The sequence below is a fragment of the Carya illinoinensis genome, chromosome 9 (assembly GCF_018687715.1).
Source record: "Carya illinoinensis cultivar Pawnee chromosome 9, C.illinoinensisPawnee_v1, whole genome shotgun sequence".
Taxonomy (NCBI): Eukaryota; Viridiplantae; Streptophyta; class Magnoliopsida; order Fagales; family Juglandaceae; genus Carya; species Carya illinoinensis.
The window spans coordinates 14,960,741-14,971,598 of NC_056760.1; positions in this window are offsets into that span (position 1 = coordinate 14,960,741).

The following is a 10,858-nucleotide window of genomic DNA, read 5'->3' on the forward strand; positions in this document are numbered from 1 at the left end:
TAGGCCTTGATGCCTTGCGCGAACCAGCATTAGCCACATAGGCTGTATGATTGGGCTTAGCAGCCTCTAGGCGCTCAGCCTCCAATTCCAAGTGACGCGAGACATCATCAAAGTCTTTGATATTCTCGTTATGCGTCAGGTTCTGGCTCATATTGTCCCAAGAATTCGGTAGTGATCTTATCACTGCCTGCACTTGCTGTTCATCTGTCAGGTTGTTTCCTGCCGACCTAAGTTCGCGGATCATAGTTGACATAGCCCTAAGATGCTGCTTCATCGTGTGGTCAGAGCGCATCTTATAGGAGTCAAACCTCATGGTTAATCCACGCAACCTAGTGGCTGAAGTTCCACCAAACTTCAATTTCAAAGCATCCCACATGCTTTGGGCAGTGTCATAGACCTCGAACTCACACATCAGATCATTGTGCATGCTGCTTAACATAATTATGCGCGCGCACCGATTTTTCTTAGCCCATTGGGTATAGGCTTGTTGATCTATCTTGTGTTGTTCCGAGTTCCCTTCCTCGGGCTTAGTAAGAGTGTGAGATAAGGCCTCCAAGACCTCTTGCTCATCTAAGACATATTGGATCTTGCGATGCCATATGTCATAGTTTTCCCCATCTAATTTCTCCCTTTTGTTTAAATCGGCAACAATACTCTTGGATGCCATTTCACTACAATGCGCAAAGACGGGATATTATTCACACACCTAAGAAATCTGCCGCGTCCTTTCAAGTTAGAAAAAGAATAATTTAGACATGTCGCAAGATCGAAAAATCGCTAAGTTTCAGAATCATCTCTTGCGCCACAATATCCAATTATTAGATTTCTAGCTCAATTCCCGCGCAAATTAAAAAAAAAAACGAATATGGGAGAATTTATCATCATAAATCTCAACCATACTCCCACTATCTTAAGTAGTCATCTAGACCTAGTCACATGTAAAGACATAACCTACTAAAATCCGCAGTAACCTTTTGGGCCAGTCTACAAGGACAGCTTCCCAGACCATGGCAACTTGTTGGGCCAGTCTACAAAGATGGTTCATATGAGACCATTACAGTCAATTTTTCTTGTTCCATCAGTGCATTTACAGTTCTTACTGGGGTCACCATGGTCTTTTGGCTATTCAGTGCATTTACAGTTCTTACTGGGGTCACTGCAATTCTTTCAGCCTATCATTCGCACTGACAATTCTAGCTAAGACCACTTAATGGGATTTTCTATTTTATCACTGAAAGAAATAGAGACTAATGTCCAAACATTCAAGTCTCAAACCCAGCTTTCATAGATGATAAAATAATCATATTTCCACATGTTCAATACACACATACATGTTATCACATTTAATCTCAAAATTAAATAAAAAATCACATGTAATATAACATTATGGAAAAAAATAGCATGAATATAACCAAATATTCACATGTTATCATATTTAATCTAAAACATTAAATAAAAGATTACATGTAATATATCAATATATCTAAGCATATATTGAATCATGCCAAAATTTTTTTTTTATTATTATTATTTTATTATATTTTCGGGTTTAAAAAAAAACACAGAAAAAAAAAATACTGGGGTTAAAGAGCTCAGCCCCTTTCTTTTTATTCTGCTTAAACCCAAAACAAAAAATGGCCCAAAGGGCCCAAGCCCAGCCCGGCCCATAGAGGATAGATGACTCAAGTCATCTTCTTCCTCCCGCGAGTTACTGTTCACGTGAACAGTAACGCCGAAAAAAAAAAATTCCGGCTGCTTCTTCTGGACATCACCGGGGCCCCTGATCATCGGAAATCGCTTCCAGAGGAAGCTGGGTGCTGCCGCAGCACCTAGGTGGTGCTGGCAACACCTCACGGTGCGCGCAGCACCTCACAGTGCGCGCTGCACCGAGCCGGTGCTGCTCTGGCGCAGCACCGCTGCGCCGAGCCTGTGCTGCTCTGGCGCAGCACCTCACGGTGCGCGCAGCACCGAGCCGGTGCTGGCAGCACCCCTCTGGTGCGCCCAGCACCGAAGTGGTGCTGCATGGTGCCCCCACGGTGCAAGGAGCACCGTGGGCACCTGCTGGTGCGCGCGGCACCGTGGTGCGCGCACGGTGCTCGCAGCACCCCTCTGGTACGTGCAGCACCGAGGCGGTGCTGCAACACCCCTGGGTGCCTCCACGGTGCACCATGCACCGTGGGCTCCTTGGGTGCTTGCGGCACCGTGGTGCGCGCAGCACCATTGCAGGGGTGCCGCGCAGCACCCTACGGTGCGCGCTGCACCACCATGCTCAGGTGGTGCGCGCCGCACCACCATGTGTGGGGTTGGTGCGCGCTGCACCACCGTGGGTGGTGAGCGTTGCACCACAGCAGCGGCTTCGACTATATATATATATATATATATATATTTTTTTTTTTTAATAAAAAAACTGCAGCACCATATATGCGCAAATAAAAAACACAGTTTACATGAAAGAAACTGGAAGCAATTACTAAATGGCTCTGATACCAATTGTTAGAAAGCACAGCGGAAAGTACCTCAAGGCCAGCTTGTAAAGTTGCTCCACAAGTTTCTCCAGATTGACAAGAGTTTTCACTTGGTGGTAAAGCGTACTACGTAATATAAAACCAGAGTAACGCTTTAACAATCCACAGCCTAAATACTACTTAAGAGAGCACAAAAGAGAGAGAGAGTTTTTCTTCTTGCTTCTTGCCTCTTGTGTGTTAGAACCAAAGAGGGGGGAGCTATTTATAGCCCCCTACACAACATGTAACATATGGTTGTGTTAGGTAGAATAGGGGACTAAGTGGAGTGTGTTAGGTAGAATAGTGAGATGATGGGTTTGCCCATGTGGGCGGCCCCCATTCATTAACACAAACCGACTTGACTGCGTGCGAAGTAGCAAGTCGATCGGAGAGAAACTAGCAGAGAAGCTTTTGCTGAGCGAATTGCTGTTCTAAGTGAAACGAATTAGGCTATATACGCGTGCAAGGAGTACGACATAAACGCAAGCAATTAGCTTCAGCTCGATCCAATAGTTTTTTTTTTTTTTTTGTTTGTTGATAACCAACAACTCATTCATTGAATCAACTAAGTCCTTATAACATATTGCCTTTGTCAAACCATACGGCTTGACATACAAAAGAAGGACACAAATACCACCATATTTCAATATCACTAATTAACGTCATTCCAAGCATGTATAGCCAGCATGATGTGCAACAGCATTCCTGAGCCTGTTAACCTGCAAAACTTGAACTTCTTGAAAACAAGTCATCATTCTTCGATTGTTTATTAAATTTAATATTGTCATTAGATAATAGTGATGCTGACTTTAAATTATCTTAAGATCATATTGGGTTTCTTAATTGGTAAATAAAACAACGTAATCATACAGTCTTCATGTGAAGAAATATATCGTTTTCTTCCAAGAAATTGGCCGGGTGTTATAAGATACTACTTATACGTCGTACGTAATTGGAAGCTAAGAGTCAAGGGATCGAAGGGGTACGTACGTAGCTCATATAAATATATATACATATATATATATATATATATATATATGTTAGTTTCCGGGCCATCAATGTCTTTCATGAATTAATTAATTTGATTGTAAAGGGGGTTGGTGTCCCACTATATTAATATATATATATATATATATATATGGTGACTTCTTCGTGACTCATGAATACTTTTCAACTCAAACCAAACGACGGTGTGCTGTTGATGTTCTAGAATGGGTTGTGTTTTCGGTGCCACTATATATTAATAAATAATTAATTATCATTTTCTTCATATAATATTATAAATAAAGACTAAAGTTTTAAAATTAATTAAACAACTTTACATGAATTGTTTATTGTTCTTTTTTAACAACTATAAACACTACTTAATTTTGCATATACAGTACTTATGATCTCATTTGTTCTAAATGATCTAGATCTACGCAAGACTAATTAAAGTACATATATATGGCCTTCTTTAAATCTAAGAGCATATCGAGATTAAAAACTTGATACTTATAAGGTCAACCCTTTGATTAAGTGATAAATTCCAAAAAATCATAAGACGTTTGACAAATTCCAATAAAAAAAAAAGTCAATATATTGTATATATTAATCTAGATGTTGGTTGATTATCATTTTCTGACAATTTTGTTCTTCATGTTATGTTTATGATGGGTTTGGGTGCTGAAAAATATTGAGAAGAGTTGTGAATAGTAATAAAAAAGAAGTGAAAAGTAATAATAAAATAATAAATAATAATAAAAAGTAGGTAAAAAGTAATGGATAGTAATAAAAGTATATGAAAAGTAATAATAAAATAATAAATAATAATTATAAATGTTGAGAATACCTGAAATATTCTGAATACCCAAATACTGTATCATACTTATGTAAAACCTTTTCACATTATCCTTTTGATTGTCTCATGTCGTAGCACGTGTGCATGAGATATTTATTTTTTATTTTTTTAAGACTCTTAATTTTTTTGTTCTGGATTTACAAGACAGAAGCCAAAGAACTAAGGTAATGTTTATTTGCTTTTCTCGGCAACTTCGTATTTGTTAAAGTTTTGAGTAATTCAATTTATTTTATTTCCAACAAACGCTAGCTCCGTACGAGATGGTTCAATATAATAGGCTAGGTATTGACTTTAAGGTCAGAAGTTTGAACAAGTGATCCATATATATAATAGACTTTTGAGACGAGACTTAATTAAATATCCCATTATCAAATATTAGACTAGCTACTAGTTTCTAATTATTAATTCATTTGAAATCTGTAAGAAAAACAAGTCTCATTTGGAAACGTTAATTTCTTAATTGTTCAAACGACATACGTACCGTGACTCTAGAAGTACTTTGGGGAGATGGTCCGTGGTATTTTGATAGATTTCAACCGTACAGCATTTTAATAGAACAAAGATTGATTTGATTAAAATTAAAGGTAAACAATTAATTATTTATTTAAAAAGTAAAACGTAGCATGATTGACCATTTTTAGTATTAATTTAATCCTGTGTTCTAATTTAGGAGAATGAGTTGGTAATTGATCACAACTTAAATACTTTATTGCAAAAGACTTGATAATTTTCAACTAAAACATTCGCGTGATTTTACTTTTTGGATATATTGATCCATAATTTATAATTTTGAACTTTCTACTTCTTGTATACGTAACTTTGATCACGTTAATATTTTCTTCACAATTATGTTAATAGTTAGCAATTATAACAGCTCGCTAAAAATTTAATAAAGGAATTTCTATAAGTTTTAGAAAATTTGTGAAAACTCCATAAGTTTTCACGAATCGACCGATCACGTACATAAATTTTAATTTGTCAACATAATCAGTGTTATCACTCACTATAGTGTTATAAATGTGATTTTAATTATTCAAGGTATTTAGAAGTGTTAGAATGAATTATGGTTTACGCTATTAGACTCAGTTGATTATTTATGATTTTATGGCTCAATAATCCATTTTCACATTTTCGGACGAAGTACCTGTTTGAAATTGTGAATTTATTTTTAAGGACACTTCAGGGTCAAATTTCGGTAAACGATTTTCACTATAGGTTCATATGAATATTTAAAAATCTTCAGTACTAAGTTTATTATTCATTTTTTTAGAGTGAATAGTAACCTTGATAAATATACCAAGTGTAGTGTTTTTAAAATCACAGTGTGGAATGTCTAACTTAGGTTAGAGAAGTTTTATTTGGACACTTGGTAAGATCTTAGTCACACATAGTGAGTAGTACTAGACACTTGGCACCATGAGAAACGTTTGATGGATTTAAAGGACTCAAGATGTGAGATCATGCCACCTAAACAATAATCCTATTTTATCCGATCAATCAAAATGTGTCAAACCAAAGAGGATTTATACCCTAGTAAAATCCTATATGGTGAGAATCCAACTGAGAATCCAAAATCATGGTTAAAATCGAAATCTTAAATGGTTCTATCCAAATCCTAAAGTTGACTTCAAAATCCTAATTGAATTGGTTTCTAGCATTGTGTTTAATCGCTTGATTAAATTACTTTCACATACTATTAATCCTTTAAATTTATGTTAGAATATCATTATCCAAAATTTTTAACTTTAGATATTTTATTGAACTAAGAGAAATTGGATTTGGGTTTGATAGCATCCCAAACCCTCTTAAAACCCCAAATTGAGGCCCATTCGGTTTAGGCCCATTAAGGCACTCGAATTTGGCCTTATTAGTATTGCTTCTTAGCTCAGTTTTACAGCCTCACTTGGCTGATCAGATATTTCAAAAATGGGCTTAGAAGGTTCTAGAAGGGATAAGTTAAAGGGGTAACCGCACTCTTTTAACTCAATACTCCACCATGAAGAAATATCTTGGGTTAGTTTTGTCCACTTGTTTAGGGTTGTCAAGAGCAACACTCAAGCTTACTCTCAGTCCTCTCTTCATCCCTCACTTATCCAAGAAGTTGTCCAGCTCATTTCACAATCATCCCACCTTTTTTTCCCACATTCCTTAGAAAGAAAACCAAAAACTCTCTTGGACAGCTTTTAGGAGTTCTTTTGCACGCCCATTTTAAAGCTTTTCTAAGTGTGTTTTTTTTTTTTTTTTGCAAATTTTGCTTCATGAAAGTTATTTCCTTTATGAGTCTAGTTTAGGTAGATATTTTATTTGTTCCATTTGAAGATCTTTAAATTAGTCAAATGTTGTTTAAATCCTATAAAGGTCATTTTGGGCTATAAACTGAAGGGTATGTTATATTTTGGAGTTTTTGACCAAGTTAACAGATAGATATTGGTCTGAAAATTTTATGGAATATTTTTAACATGTGTATATGATTATTGGTTGAGAATTTGTTGCATGATTAAAGGTTTTGATGAAATATTTTATTAGATCTAGAAACTTAGAAACTTGAAGAGGAAAAACAGTTTCTATTTTGAGAAAATTTAAATCTTTGGTGGTTTAAACGTATTCCAATGGCTTTGATAATTTTATTAGAGGATCCTAAGCCTCTTATATACATGTTAGAATGTTATTTTGTAGATATTTGATGTTATTTTTAAAGATATGAAATTTTATGCAAAGAGATATTCGGATAGGCCAAAAGTGTTGATGTTCTTGGTTAAATTTATGTTTTGGTTGATTTTTAACCATGTGATCTTGAATTTGAAGCTTAGGTTTTTTTAGGACATATTTTCAAATCATGTGATGTTTTAGTTTGAAGATCACGTCTTTATTAGTCATGGATCAAACAGTTGATCAAAACAAATTTGAAACAAAAATCTAGTTTTGAACTTAGAGAGAAACCACAAAGTTCAAGTATGGTTTGAGTGATTTTAATGACTTTTGTTCATGATTCAAAACATGTTTGTTTTTAAGAATATGTTATGAACATTTTAGAAGTAAGAGTTGGATTTTTTGAAATTCTTGGAGATGCTTTGAAATAGATCAAATCATATGATTCAAGGGTTTGCCTTTTTAATCAAAAAGTTTGGATCATTTTTCTAAAAAGTCGGGTGTTGATGATTAACATATTTTAGTGGATGTTTTAAGAATATTTTAAACTTAGGATAGGAAGATTTTTGTTACAAAAATTTGGTTTGATCATGAGTTTTGAAATTGGAAGAATTGCAACAAAAATCAAGAAAAAAGCCTATGCAAGTTTTGGCCCCTATAGAGTTTTTATGGTTTTGTTTAGTACTAATTTTTTTTGATTTGATATTTGAGTTTAGGATAAAATTTAAATGGGATATGTAAATTTTGGTGATTTTTGGAATTAGGATGCAAATTCCTTAAGTTATGAGTAAAATTGTCATTTTCCTATATATATGGTAAAATAATAATTTTACTCTAAGTTAGTATTTTTCCATATTTCTAACTGTTAGTGATTAATTTCTAACTTTTAAAAATTACTATTTTCAGTTCCTCATGATCACACTTGAAATTGTTTAGAAAATGCGAAGATCGAGATAAATTAGTTTTTAACTTACTTGCAATTTGCTGTGCATGGGTGATGAGTAAATAAACTACAATTTATATATGTATGTTATTATATGTGCCATGCCAAGTCTTTACATATTCATTTGTTACGTAGAATTTATTCCGTCACATTTTATTCATCTGAAATACAAGATATTATGTCACATATTGCTATACATTGCAAGTATGTCATGTTAAGAATGCAATTTATTACATGTATGTCATGTCATATAATATTCATTGTTGTAAGTATGTCATGTTAAGTATGTTATCTATTATATGTTAGGTCATATTATGAAATATTTCTATTTCAAGTAAGTCATATCTTTCGAGTTAAGTTGAAATTAGTTATGTTTAGAATACTCGTAATGTAATTATTATGATTGTCAGAGCATCTCCATTCGTAATTCACGCGATGTACTTTTGGCAAAATCATTTTGATTTTCAAAATTCAGTTCAAGTTTAATTATGCAGATACTCCTAACGTAATCATTCTGATTGTTAGGATATCTCATTTAAAATACTCGTGATGTAATCATTCTGATTGTTAGAGTATTATTATGTACTCTTAGTTTAATCATTTTGATTACTAGAGTATGTAATTTAAAATATTCGTGATGTAATTATTTTGATTGTCAGCGTATCACTAGGTAATCCTGGTGTAATCATTTTGATTTTTAGGGTACGTGATTTAAAAAACTCATGATGTAATCATTTTGATTGTCAGAGTATCACTAGATAATCCTAGTGTAATCATTTTGATTGTTAGGGTACGTGATTTAAAATACTTATGATGGAATCATCCTGATTGTCTAAATATCTCTGATGGAACATGTTAGAATGAATCATTCTGATGGTTTACTATTTCTGACAAAACGACTGGCGGAATCATTTTAATTGTCAGAATTTAAGTCCAAGTTCATGTTAAGTAAATAAGTCAAATCAAATTTATGCTAAATTAAGTTTCAGTTCAAATTCATGTCAAGAAGTTGAGTTTAAGCAGTTAAATAAGTAAGATTCAAAGTTTATGTTAAGTCAAGTTTCGGATCAAGTACATGTTAAGTCAAGTTTTAAATCAAGTTCATGTTAAATCAAGTCTTAGATCAAGTTCATATCAAGCAAGTCAAGTTTCGTTCACGTTTCAATTTAAGTTATATCAGTTATGCGATGTTTTATGTGAAGTTATGCTATATTTTATGTTAAGTTATGCTATGCTTACTTATAACTGTGATTATGCATTCATACTTTTACTGTCATGCATGCATCATTAACCTGTGTAGAGGTTTTCTATTAACTTGTTGAGATATGTAATCAAATCTCACTTTAATAGTTCTAACTATCATTCCCCCCGAATGGTAGATCTTGTTACAGGATCTGAATGAGAGCCAGGAATTGATCAGTTGGAAACAGTTGATTAAGCGATAATGCGACGTCATTGTTAATATAGTAGTTAACTTAAATTACTACTTGTAATATGGAGTTATATTTCTAGTACTCTTTTGATCATAGCCATTTTGGACTAGTGTTGTGATTTCAGTTGTTTAATATGTCATTAAGTATGAAATATGTTTTAAGTATTTGAGATATTTTTAATTTGGTGCATAGTATTGCTAAAAAAAAAAATTATCCATTGCGATTATTGCATAATGCTAGTCGATGCATGTTATGAATATTACATTTTATATGTCATGAATGAGAGCAGGTAATATTGTGTTGTATGTCTCAACACTTCAAATGTCCGTCCGATCTCAAGCAGAATTTGGAGGTGTCACAACAATCATTAATTAAACATGTACAAGTCACGTTAGCACTATGGGATGTCGACTAGAAAATATACATATTGATAGATAGCCAACTTGACATGGTCTCATATATGCTCTTTCAAGTGTAGAAGTGTCAAGTTATATTAAGGATAAGTCCGGAATCATATTCTACAGGAATAAAAGAACATCAAAACATTTTTGAAAGTATATTATTAAAATATGATGTGGAGAGTAAAAAGTGAGAAAATAAAATGCTATGTAAAAATGTTTTTGTACTTTTCTAAGCTAAGTAAACAATTTTGAAAAAATAAAAAGTAGTTTATACATAGTAAAGAATTTGTTGCCAATTGAATGTATGGTTGAGCTTGGAGGATTTCGGATCTATAACTTTGTTTTGAGATATGAATTAAATCCTGCACTATTTAATTTCTAAAATGAAATGGTTCAAAAGATGTTAAAAGGTAATTTTAGTTTTAGCAAGATACAAACATAATCACTAATCAATACCTGAAATCGATAAGTTCACAGAATCAATTTGACAAACACTTGGGTTACGGTTTAAGACATTCTTTGTTTCCACCATTTACATGGTTTATGGGCATTATTCTTTTCTTACTAACCCAATCAAGGTATTAATAAAACAGAATGGGTGAAATAGAAGCTCAAAGTAAATATGTCAGTACATAAAATAAAATATCCTCACTAAGCATTCACCAAAATTACTATAACACGCAACTGATGGAATCCTTAATTAATTCAAGGTTTTGATGTGCCTTGTGTTGACAAAAGAGCAAGAACAAGAGCAAGAGATTTCATTAAACTTCCCTTTTCAGAATTCAGTTTCAGACAAAGTAAGACATGCAAATGAAGCTATAGAAAATCCTACAACAATGGAAAACAATAGAAAGCTTTGCCGCAACCGAGGCTCTTGAATTAGCAGAACATCACCAACATTAACCCAGTAATATATCCAAATGAAAAACCCTAAAATACGTGAAAATGCCTTCTCAAGAGTAAGAATACACAACAATGTAAAAATTAACTAACTCCTCTGGTTCAAATATTCCTTCCCTTTTATACTTGAATCATTTTTCCTTCTTCTCTCTCATTGCCATGAATTTCATCTCTTCCATATGCGT